Raw genomic sequence first — 12,345 nt, forward strand, 5'->3', positions numbered from 1 at the left:
GGAATCAAAGACACTTTAAAGAGCAAGTGTAAATTAGTGTGTGTTATGGAGTTTTGTATCAAATAACCACTTGTATCCTTATCCCCACGGTGGGCGCCAAACTGTTTACCCTCCAAATCGGATAACAATTGAATTTGTACGTGGTTTTAAGGATACGTGACCTAACTTGATAAAAATGATAAATCAGATTAATATTGAAATAAACAATGAAAAAGTAAACGCAAACCACCCAAGTTGAACAATCTTAGCCTTGAAGGTTACTCACCCTCGAGTCAGAAATGATTTTATCGATGCCGAAACAGAATGACAAGATAATGAGAACTAGAAATAATAATATATTGCTTTGTGATGTGTGTTACAGTGTGTTGAATGAATTATCATACCCCCTTTATATAGTAGAGGAGTCCTACTCTAGGTACATTTCTATAAAAGATAAAAAATCTCCTGATTTACTAGTTGCCGGCTCCTTGCCGATATGCGCCAATATTCTCGACGTAATATTCGCCCAGTTGCGGATATTTCGGTCTTCTATTAGTTATTTCCGAGCTCCCTCGAGGCTAAATTCGACACCAGACTCAATGTTCCTTGAAGGCAGGTCTTCCGACCTCGGGTTCTAGCTCGGTGAGACTCGAAGTCGATCTCCAGTCCGTGGTCGCCACGTGCCAAGCCTAATCCATCAAGTTGTAGTCGAGCTCGATTTCGACCGTATACACCTAATGTGGTTGGTTTAAGGGAGTCGATTCTCGAGGAGGCTCATAGTTCATGGTATTCTATTCAACTGGGTGCTACGAAGATGTACCGTAATTTGAAGCAGCATTACTAATGGCAGAGATGAAGAAGAATATTATTGGACATGTGGTGCGGTGTTTGAATTATCAACATCAATTATGAGCATACGAGCCCATGTGGTTTACTTTAGAAGATTAAGATACCAGAGTGATATCGGAAGAATATTACTAGGACTTTGTGGTAGGATTTCTATGAACTTTGTAGAGATTCGACATTAGTTGGGTCACTGTGGACAAACCAACCAAGTATGTGCATTTCATCCCGATCATTACTTCTTGCACTTCACAGAAGTTTGATAAGATCTAATTCAAAGAGACAATTCACTTTCATGGTGTACCTATTTCTATTATCATGGATGGTGGCACCCAATTTACATCACATTTCTAGAGAGCTGTTCACCTTGAGTTGGGCACGAAGTTGAGTTGAGTACTACATTTCACCTTCATACCGATGGACAGTCAGAGTGGACCATTCGAATTTTGGAGGGTATGTTGAGGGCCTGCGTAATTTTATTTTTGAGGCCAGTGGGATTAGTTTCTATGATTGACGAAGTTTTCATACAACAACTTTTAGTCTAGTATCCACATGGCTCCGTATTAGTACTTATATGGAAGGTAATATCGTTCTTTGGTTGATTGGTTTGAGCCTAGTGAGTGTAGGTTGTTGGGCACATATTTGGTTCGTGATGCTTTGGAGAAAGTTAAATTGATTTAGGAGCATCTTCGTACAGTGAGTCCAGGAAAAAACGTCATGATGATAGGAAGGTTCGTGATATGATTTTCATGGAGGGTGAGAAGGTTCTTCTTCAAGTTTCACCTATGAAGGGTATGGTAAGATTTGGGAAGAAGGGCAGATTGAGCCCTCAGTATATTGGTCTATTTGAGGTATCAGAGAGGGTTGTTGAGGTGGCCTCCAGACTTTCTTTTCCACCTAGCTTGCTGAGAGTTCATCTAGTATTTCATGTTTTTATGCTCCGGAAGTATTATGAGGATCAGTCTCATTTGTTGGAATTCAGTTTAGTGCAATTGGTAGAGAATCTGGCTTATAAAGTAGAGCCAGTGGCCATTTTGGATAGGCAAGTTTGGAAGTTGAGGTCTAAAGATATTGGATCGATGAAAGTTCAAGGAGAGGGCAACTAATTGAGGAAGAAACTTGGAAGGCCGAGTGTGATATGCAGAGCAGATATCCTCATTTTTTTGATATTCCATGTATGATTCGAAACCCATTTGAGGACGAATATTTATTTAAGAGGGGGAGAATGTAACGACCCATTCGGTCGTTTTGTGTTTTTGACTCCCGTTTCCCTTTCTGATATTTTCCATATGCTTGTTTGTTAGTTTATGACTTACAGGGATGGTTTGTTTGGTCTGAGAGTGAAATGGAATACTTAGTTCCACCGTTGGAAACTTAAGTTGTAAGAGTTGATAAATGTTTGTGTTCACCTGAGCGATTATAGTTTTGATGATTGACAAAGGTACACATGCATGAACCAGGTTCATGGACAGTTACACAGGTCACAATCAGATTTAAGCAAAAGGCATTACGTGTAAGGGATAAGTATAAGTGGTTATTTTTGATATTCCCTCACTACTGAAAATTTTCCCTACTGCAACGGAATGTAAGCAACGGTTACGGAACCGTCACAATAGACAACTCTATCGCCACGGTTATAACCGTCCCCATAGCCTAGCGAACCTATTGGCACAGTTATAAAATTAAACCTTGAAATAGTGAGCAAAACCGTCGCCATAGAATGCTCTATAGGGACGATATATTAAACCGTCGCGGTAGAGTTGTCTATTGTGACGATTCCTTGAAAAAAACGGTTATGGGAACGGTTGTGGTTTCCCCCCAATTTTTCCTTCTCTAATTTTACTAATCCCGCACAACATCACAACCTTTTTTGTAATTAATATTTTAAAATTTTTAATTCCCAAGAATTGGTCTTTCTGAATATATGGAAAAGTATGTTCCCACTTATTACTCACTTAGTTAATCTCGAAAGCCAATATCTCAAGCCCTAATATTTTTCCCAATCCCTCCATCAGGCACATACCTCCAGCAAGTCTACTCCTCTGGACTCACCTTCGTCGAGGTTCTAGGTCTCTTGAAGTAAGTTCTAGCAGAGAAATTTATTTTCTTTCCGTTGTGGCTAGGCTTTAGAAGAGAAATCTCAAGAGTACTGAGTTAGTGGAAGATTACTCCTGGGTCTTTTTGTTCTCTCTATTTTTTTATTAAGAGTTCAAATTATATTGATTAATCCATGCATATTTATTTGGATTCATGTCAACAATTTTGATTCTAAGGAGCCCTTGCTGTTTATTTTGAAAGAAAAATATTTTTTCCTTGGGGGGGGGGGGGGAGGGGGTGGGTGGGTTTTCTTGCTGTTTCGTTTGGCAATCCAACGTGTAAACACACTGTAAATTCCTTTTGGATTACTTTTACTTTCATCGTGAAATTAACATAAAATTCTTTTTTTTCTTTTAAATATTAGATCTTTCCCAAAATCAGAAACACCCTAAGTCTTATTCTTTTGTGTGCCTTTACTTTAATGTTAGATGATTGAGTTTCAATTAGGGGAATTTTTACGTACTTTTTCAGAGAGTTGTGATAATAAGAATGAGTTTTTGGGTTTTCTCAAAGTCTTTTATTTACTGTAGAAATTGAATTAGTAGAGTGAAAAGAATATAAAAGAAATTTTAGCAAGTTCATGCCCCTAAATTCAGTCCCAACGTGGGAATACGCCCATGGCATCCTACGATCTAATATCTCCAGCACGCGTCATGCTATTGATTTCTCACATTAGTTATGCCTTCTAAATCTTTTAAATTATATCATTCATATAGTAAATCATCAAAAGTTGTAAATCAAATAAGTAAACTGTTTTGAATATTTATGTAACCTAATTTATTGGTGCATATTATATTCAGGTAATCTTTTACCATGACAAAGCTTTCAACATATAGTAAAAGTGGATGAGAAGTTGGGAGGTTCCTCTCCATGAGAGTGAAAAAGTGAGAAAAATCACTATGTGATTATACTTGTGGGGAACTGATATAATCGTTTTACGTGATTATACTTCAATTTTAAAGTTTGTCGTGATTATTTATTTATTCTTAATTATTGATTCAATTTTATTTATATAAACTCTTTTCTCTTGAATTTGGTTTGTAGGCTGAAATGAAGAGAATATAATCAACTCAAGAAAGTGAAGATGACAGTGATTCAGTTGATACGTTTGCATCAGTCTTGGGACCTGAGCACCCAGGTCGCGTAAGATTGTATGGATGAGGGTTACCAAAACTGTCTTAGAAAAGAAAATGGGGGATTCTGGATCCTCTGTAGATGCTACTGATGAGAGGATGCAATAAAAAATGGAGAAAATGGAAGAGAGGATGCAACAAAGAATGCAGGAAAAGTTCAATGCACAAAATGCAACGGAACAAGAAATACGATGAATGTCGTTGTACGACTTCAACGTCTGAACCCAGATTTGAGACGTGATCCCTAACATGCTAATATTGAATGCTCGTGTACCTGGAGAAGCTTCCTCTGGACAACAAGTTTCTATTCAACTAATCAATTGTCCATCTGCTGGCAGTAACAATCAAGGTTAGTCCGTACCAAATGTTACACCTCTTCTCTTTCTTCTTCTTCTCCTCTTCCTTCTTCTTCTTCTTCTTCTTCTCTTTTTTTTTTTACTTTGCCAGCGGCACTTTGTCGCTGCATAAGGTTATGGTTGTATTGCTGATGCCTTGTCGGTTATTTATGGTTGCCTTGCTTATATCTTGCCTACACTTTGTTATTTTATGGGAGTTTTGGTTGTGTTTTGGAGCGCTGTTTCGGTGTCGTTTCTAGATGGGGTTCACGATGGTTTTCAGCTAGGTTCTCGGTTGTTCTACAAGTAGGAACATTTTCATATTCTGTAGATCTCTGTAGTTGAGACCATATCTCTCAGTGTAATCTCCTCAATTTTTAATTTTTTTGGATAATCTTTGTGGCATCTCCTTTTTTATCTGCATCGCTCTTCTTACCATTATGAGTTAACCAGGCTTCCGTGATGAACGTCATATTAAGAATACGTCTGTCTTCATTCTTTGAATGCTTAAGCTATTAATTGTTAAGAAACATGCCACACTTACTGTAGTGTTGTTTCTATACTTAGAGTGTTACAACATATATTACACAAATACTACACCTGTATATTTGTGAAAATATTTTGCACATTATTCAGGATAATATATGTAATAGAAACCTGATTCATGATTTTACCATGGAAACACTGGCAACTAAATGTAAGAATTAACGAAAGCTCTTAGGGGTGGTTAGGTACTATAATAAGTCCCAGATAGGTGTAATACGTTGATAATAAGTTACATATTGTTGGTCTGAAAGGCAGATATAAAGGCTTTAAATAGAAAGTGCATTTGTTTTGTAGTCGTTGTGGCTTTTTGCACTATTCATGTACATGTTGGGCTGGTTTGGGAAGGAGAGTTGCAGTTGTTTTGCTGCGCTTTTGAGAAACTTCTTAGCTGCATTTTTGGAGGTTTTGGTTGACATATTTATGGAGTTTATAAGTTATTTTTAGGTAGTTTACGGGAGGTTTATATGGTTGTCTTTGTTGTGCTTTTGAGCAGCTTTTCTGCTGCATTTTTGGAGGTTTCTACTGATTAATGGGAGATTAAGGGAAGTTGCAGAATATACTGTTCTGCTTTTTGGTTTTACAGGACTATATTTGGTGAAATGCCTATGTACTCTGTAAGGACCCGTAAAAAAAAATTTTTAACAAAAAACCCGGGTTTTCGTGGTGCCAAGCTAGATTCCTGCGTTATTATAGTAGAAATTCTTCGCAGCGAGAAAGCTCGCCACGGTTCGGACTTTTTGGATTGAACAGTACCCCACGGACTTGGAGGAAAATATTTCGCAAAAGGACGCGTTTCTGCGGCCCATTATGCGGCCGCATAATCACTCTGCGGACCGCATAATGGCCGCAGAGTGAAGCAGTACGTTGGCCAATTTGAGGTCAGCTTTGCAGTTTATTATGCGACCGCATAACCAATATGCGGACTGCATATCGATCATATAATCCCTCTTTGGTTTTTGCGGAGGGAGTTCTGCTGTGCATTATGCGACCGCAGAATGAGTATGCGGACCGCATACTTGTCGCATACCTGTGCCGTAAGTTCAGGCCCCTGAGGTCTATTTCTGTGGTAACTTTGTGGACCGCATAACTATTATGCGGTCGCATATGAGACCGCAGACCTATGTCGGGGCACCCATTTTCTTAATTTAAAATCCGACCCCCATTCCGTTAAAACACCCCATTTAGTCTGTTTTGAGCTCATTTTCTGATACTATAGAGTGAGAGAGGGAGCCTTAGAGTGAGAAAGTAATCCTCATTAATTATTCTTCAATTCTTGCTTGAAACTTTGAAGATTATCAAGGAAAGCAATCTAGGCCTCCACCTTAGAGGTAAGAATCTATACCCTAGCCCTAAATTTTTGAAACTTATACTGAAAATAAATAATTAATAAGATGGTCCATGGGTATGAGGGTTGTTTATCTTGCATGCATGTGTGGTAAAAGAGTGGAAAAGTGAACTAGAACCATGAACGTTTTCCTAATTTTGGGTTTAATTTGTATATTGCTAAAATAGATTGGGGTTGCTAAGGGTTTCAGATAATTGTAGAGTCTAAAGAAGCGCAATTGAGGTATGTATGGCTAACTCTCTTCTTCTTAGAATTGAACTCCTGGTGTCCGAATAATTGGTGTAAGTTCAAACTTGATTATACTAGAATTGTTTGCCTTAGTGTGTTTGATTGAATGATTCACGTTCCCTAATTGTTTTAGATGGTTACCATGTCATCATGCTATTTGAGAACGTAATTATGATTTTCCAAGCTCCTTCCCTTATGTGTGAAATGCCTTATGCGATGGTACTTATCGACATGAATGATGATGTTATTTGAACAAATAAAAAGGGAAAGACTTGAATTGTAAAATGTGCCCAAGTGCCAAGAACTACTTAATAAATGAGGCTGTTTGTGCCATGTAATGAAGATGGGAAAGAAATGTGAATTGAGTGGATAGTTGAAATAGGTTATGTCTCAAGTGAGATGGCTTCGCCGATCGGGCCGAGATCGGATGCCATGTTGTACACATGGTTGTATTTGTATTGGGATTATTGAATTACATTGTGGATATGGATATGTCTCACTTGAGATGGCTTAGCCGGTCAGGGCGAGACCGGACTCCGTGTAAAAATACGGTGGCATTGTGAGTTGTGGCTTTGGCACTAAAGATTATTAATCTAAAAAGATGGAAAGATTGAATTGGAAACTATGTGATCCTTACTTGGTATTTTTTTTGTATTTCTATGAGGTGCTTATTGATTATTATGACTGCCTTCTCTTTGTTTAACTGTTCATTCTACTAAGATTGGTGTCTGCCTTACATACTAGTACTATTCGACAGTACTAACGTCCCTTTTGTCGGGGGCGCTACATCTTTGAATGGATGTAGGTGGTTCCATCGCAGATAGAGCCGATCGCAGATAGTGGTGCTCTCTTTCTCTCCTCGCAGCAGTCTTGGTGAGCCCCATTTCAACCAGGGGTCATGTAGTCCTTCTTTTGTATAAGTTTTCACATTTTGAGGTATAGCCGGGGCCTTGTTGTCGGCATTGTCATGTTGCTCTTTTGTACCCTTACAGGCTCCGTAGAGATTTATGTGGGTCGTGTATGTATGTTGGGGTGGTCGTTGGATCGAGTTGTATTTTGGAAACTCAACTATGGCATAATGTATATAAGGAAAATGAACTAGCAATGTTTATATAACTGATCTCTCCCTGGTTTTACAAATGGATATGTGATCACTTTTTGGATTATAAATGAGTCGGGTAGGAAAGGTTTAATAGGATGTCTCTAAGCCGTGTCTAGTAGAGCCCTTCTTATCGGTACAGCTGAAGAAAGGGATTCATAAACATAAGACTAAGACTTTTTCTCTTGGCATGGATGATCGTACATTACGGTACCAAGGACGACTATGTGTTCCACACGTAGATGGTCTTCGGGAAAGAATCATGACAGAAGCTCATACTTCTAGATATTCTGTGCACCCGGGTTCAACAAATCTGTATCATGACCTCGAGGAAGTTTATTGGTGGAATAACATGAAGAGGGATGTGGCGGACTTTGTGGCAAAATGTTTAAACTGTCAATAAGTGAAAGGCGAGCATCAAAGGCCCGGTGGGTTAGCTCAGAGTATAGAAATTCCAATGTGGAAATGGGAAATGATCAACATGGATTTTGTGGTAGGTTTACCACGCACTCCACATAAGTTTGACTCAATTTGGGTGATTGTGGACCGACTCACAAAATCAGCACACTTCTTACCTGTTAAATCCACCGACACTGTGGAACAATATGCTCAGTTGTATATAAAGGAAATAGTCAGGCTTCATGGCACTCCAGTTTCCCTCATTTTCGATCGAGGGGCCCAATTCACAGCTAGTTTCTGGAAGAAGTTTCAGCAAGGTTTGGGTACGCAAGTAAATCTTAGCACGGCTTTCCATCCACAGACTGACGGGCAAGTAGAGCGGACTATTTAGATGCTTGAGGACATGTTGTGTGCATGTGTGCTTGACTTCAAGGGTAGCTGGGATGATCATTTGCCGCTCATAGAATTTGCTTATAACAACAACTTCCATGCCAGTATTTAGATGACGCCGTTTGAGGCCTTGTATTATAGAAGATATAAATCGCCGATTAGATGGTTCGAGGTTAGAGAAGCTGAACTAATAGGACCAGACCTTATGCATCAGGCTACGGAAAGGGTTAAGATCATAAAAGAGCAATTGAAAACTGCTCAGAGTCGTCACAAATCCTACTCGGATGTTCTTCGCAGAGACTTAGAGTTCAAAGAAGATGATTGGGTGTTCTTGAAGGTATCTCCCATGAAGGGGATCATGCGGTTTGGAAAGAAAGGGAAATCAAGTCCGAGGTATGTCGGGCCGTATAAAGGCATTCAAAGGATAGGTCAGGTGGCGTACAAGCTTGAACTACCACCTGAGATGTCATTAGTACACCCGGTATTCCATGTGTCCATGTTGAAGAAGGTAGTTGGAGATCCGTCCGCTATTGTGCCGGTTGAGACAATCGAGGTTAGTGAAGAATTGTCATATGAAGAAATTCCGGTTGCTATTCTTGATAGGCAGGTTCGAAAGTTGAGAATTAAAGAAATTGCATCCGTGAAGGTGTTATGGCGAAACCAACAAGTTGAAGAAGCTACTTGGGAAGCCGGGAATGAAATGAAAGAAAAGTACCCTCATTTGTTTGAATAGCCATGTAATAGTTCTATGAAGTTGTTTCCCCTAAAGTTTTATCGCTTGTTCGGCTAATATAAAGACACTCCTTTCTAGTTATATGTCCCCATGAGGCTTCGGTTGGTATTATTTTGCATTCTGTTGTGTCATTTAAATCTATATATGTTGCTAAAGTGTGTTTCAGGGGCTCTCTGGCAGGTGGATAGGCCTAATTACAAAGGAAACTATGGCAAAAATTTCAGAAAGTTAGGAAGTTAGGCAAATTTGGGGCTGATGGTATGTGGAATAACTGAAACTGTGTTAAGTAAACCTTGATCCTCATTCGAGGGCAAATGATCTTAAGTGGGGGAGGATGTAAGGACCCGTAGAAAAAATTTTTAACCAAAAACCCGGGGTTTCATGGTGCCAAGCTAGATTCCTACGTTATTATAGTAGAAATTCTTCGCGGCGAGCATGCTCGTCGCGGTTTGGACTTTTTGGATTGAACAGTACCCCATGGACTTAGAGGAAAATGTTTTGCAAAAGGACGCGTTTCTGCAGACCGCATAATGGCCGCAGAGTGAAGCAGTTTGTTGGGCAATTTGAGGTCAGCTTTGCGGTCGATTATGCGACCACATAACCACTATATGGATCGCATATCAATCGCATAACCCCTCTTGGGTTTTTGCGGAGGGAGTTCTGCAGTGCATTATACGACCGCAGAATGAGTATGCGGACTGCATACTGGTCGCATACCTGGGCCGTAAGTTCAGCCCCCTAAGGGCTATTTCTGTGGTCACTTTGCGGACCACATAACCATTATGCGGTCGTATATGCGACCGCAGACCTGTTTCGGGGCACCCATTTTCTTAATTTAAAACCCGACCCCCATTCTGTTAAAACACCCCATTTAGTCTATTTTGAGCTCATTTTCTGATACTATAGAGTGAGAGAGGGAGCCTTAGAGTGTGAAAGTAATCCTCATCAATTATTCTTCAATTCTTGCTTGAAACTTTGAAGATTATCAAGGAAAGCAATCTAGGCCTCCATCCTAGAGGTAAGAATCTATACCCTAGCCCTAAATTTTTGAAACTTATAGTGAAAATGAGTAATTAATAAGATGGTCCATGGGTATGAGGGTTGTTTATCTTGCATGCATGTGTGGTAAAAGAGTGTGGAAAAGTGAACTAGAACCATGAACGTTTTTCTAATTTTGGATTCAATTTGTATATTGCTTAAATAGATTGAGGTTGCTAAGGGTTCCGGATAATTGTAGAGTCTAAAGAAGAGCAATTGAGGTATGTATGACTAACTCTCTTCTTCTTAGAATCGAACTCCCGGTGTCCTAATAATTGGTGTAAGTTCCAACTTGATTATACTAGAACTATTTGCCTTAGTGTGTTTGATTGAAAGATTCACGTTCCCTAATTATTTTAGATGGTTACCATGTCATCATGCTATTTGAGAACGTAATTATAATTTTTCAAGCTCCTTCCCTTATGTGTGAAATGCCTTATGTGATGGTACTTATCGACATGAATGATGATGTTATTTGAACAAATAAAAAGGGAAAGACTTGAATTGTAAAATGTGCCCAAGTGCCAAGAACTACTTAATAAATGAGGCTGTTTGTGCCATGTAATGAAGATGGGAAAGAAATGTGAATTGAGTGGATAGTTGAAAGAGGTTATGTCTCAAGTGAGATGGCTTAGCCGATCGGGCAGAGATCGGATGCCATGCTGTACACATGGTGGCATTTGTATCGGGATTATTGAATTACATTATGGATATGGATGTGTCCCACTTGATATGGCTTAGGGGTCGGGTCGAGACCAGACTCCGTGTAGAAACACGGTGGCATTGTGAGTTGTGGATTTGACACTAAAAAGATAGAAAGATTGAATTGGAAACTATGTGATACTTACTTGGTGTTATCTTTGTATTTCTATGAAGTACTTATTGATTATTATGACTGCCTTCTCTTTGTTTAACTGTTCATTCTACTAAGATTGGTGTCTACCTTACATACTAGTACTATTCGACAGTACTAATGTCCCTTTTGTCGGGGGCGCTACATCTTTGAATGGATGTAGGTGGTTCCATTGAAGATAGTGACGATCGCAGATAGTGGTGCTCTCTTTCTCTCCTCACAGCAGTCTTGGTGAGCCCCATTTTTCCCTGGGGTCATGTAGTCCTTCTTTTGTATAAGTTTTCACATTTTGAGGTATAGCCGGGACCTTGTTGCCGGCATTATTATGTTGCTCTTTTGTACCCTTAGAAACTCCGTAGACGTTTATGTGGTTCGTGTATGTATGTTGGGGTGGTCGTTGGATCAAGTTATATTTTGGAAACTCAACTATGGCATAATGTATATAAGGAAAATTAACTAGCAATGTTTATATAATTGATCTCTCCCCGATTTTACAAATGGTGATGCGATCCCTTTTTGGATTATAAATGAGTCGGGTAGGAAAGGTTTAATAGGCTTGCTCGACCGGGTTCAATCGGTTGAGAGGTTGGGGCGTGACATACTGTCGGTGAAGACAGTTGAGAGTAATATTCATTACTATATTCTAAACTGATCAAGTTTAATGTCAACTAATTTTGGAGCCTTTCTTGTACTTATTTGATCTGATTTCTTGCAACTGATCAAGTTTAAAGTCATTATCTTTTTTTTCCTTGGTTTTTTGGACTAACATCATTCTTAGACCCGATTCTCTTGAAGGATATGACTTTATTTATACTCTTTTGTAGGTGTTGTAGATGAAGAAACGGAGGATAGAAGCAGTGAAGATTTAGGCCTTACTTAAGAAGAATTTTGAATTGTGGTAGATGCATGGTCTAGCTAAGAATGTTTGTTATCAACATTTTGAAACTTTCTTTAACTCTTAAAATCTATAACTTATATATTCAGGGCAAAAATTTTACTTTTATGGATATTAATATTAGGTTGTTGGATAATTTGGATTATGAATAGTTTCATGTTCGATATTCATATAAATTTTATTGTTTTACTATTTATTATATATATAAATATTTATTTACAATTATGGCTATATTTTTTATTGAATGAAACTGTTACTATAGCCTACCATAATCGTTGCAATAGATATCAAATGGCGTTCCAATAGAAAATGTAAACTGTTGCAACAGGACATGAAAACCGTCCCAAAATGTTCTAAAAACCGTTGCAATAGGTAGTCCAAAAATATCCGTAGCAATAGAGATAAAACCGTTGCAATAGCTTAATGAAATTG

The 12,345-nt window shown here is 38.8% G+C and overlaps 1 long non-coding RNA gene across 2 annotated transcripts; it reads left to right on the top strand.

Annotated features, from left to right (window-relative positions):
- Positions 1-2,738: 2,738 nt before the first annotated feature.
- LOC142168385 (uncharacterized) lies at positions 2,739-11,999 on the top strand. Of its 2 annotated transcripts, none has more exons than XR_012698248.1 (3): positions 2,739-2,901; positions 3,964-4,401; positions 11,843-11,999. It is a non-coding gene; the product is annotated as an uncharacterized LOC142168385 (long non-coding RNA). The 2 variants fall into 2 exon arrangements; XR_012698247.1 differs by lacking the exon at positions 11,843-11,999 and adding an exon at positions 7,312-7,574.
- Positions 12,000-12,345: the final 346 nt, after the last annotated feature.

This window comes from Nicotiana tabacum, chromosome 2, assembly GCF_000715075.1.
Source record: "Nicotiana tabacum cultivar K326 chromosome 2, ASM71507v2, whole genome shotgun sequence".
NCBI lineage: Eukaryota > Viridiplantae > Streptophyta > Magnoliopsida > Solanales > Solanaceae > Nicotiana > Nicotiana tabacum.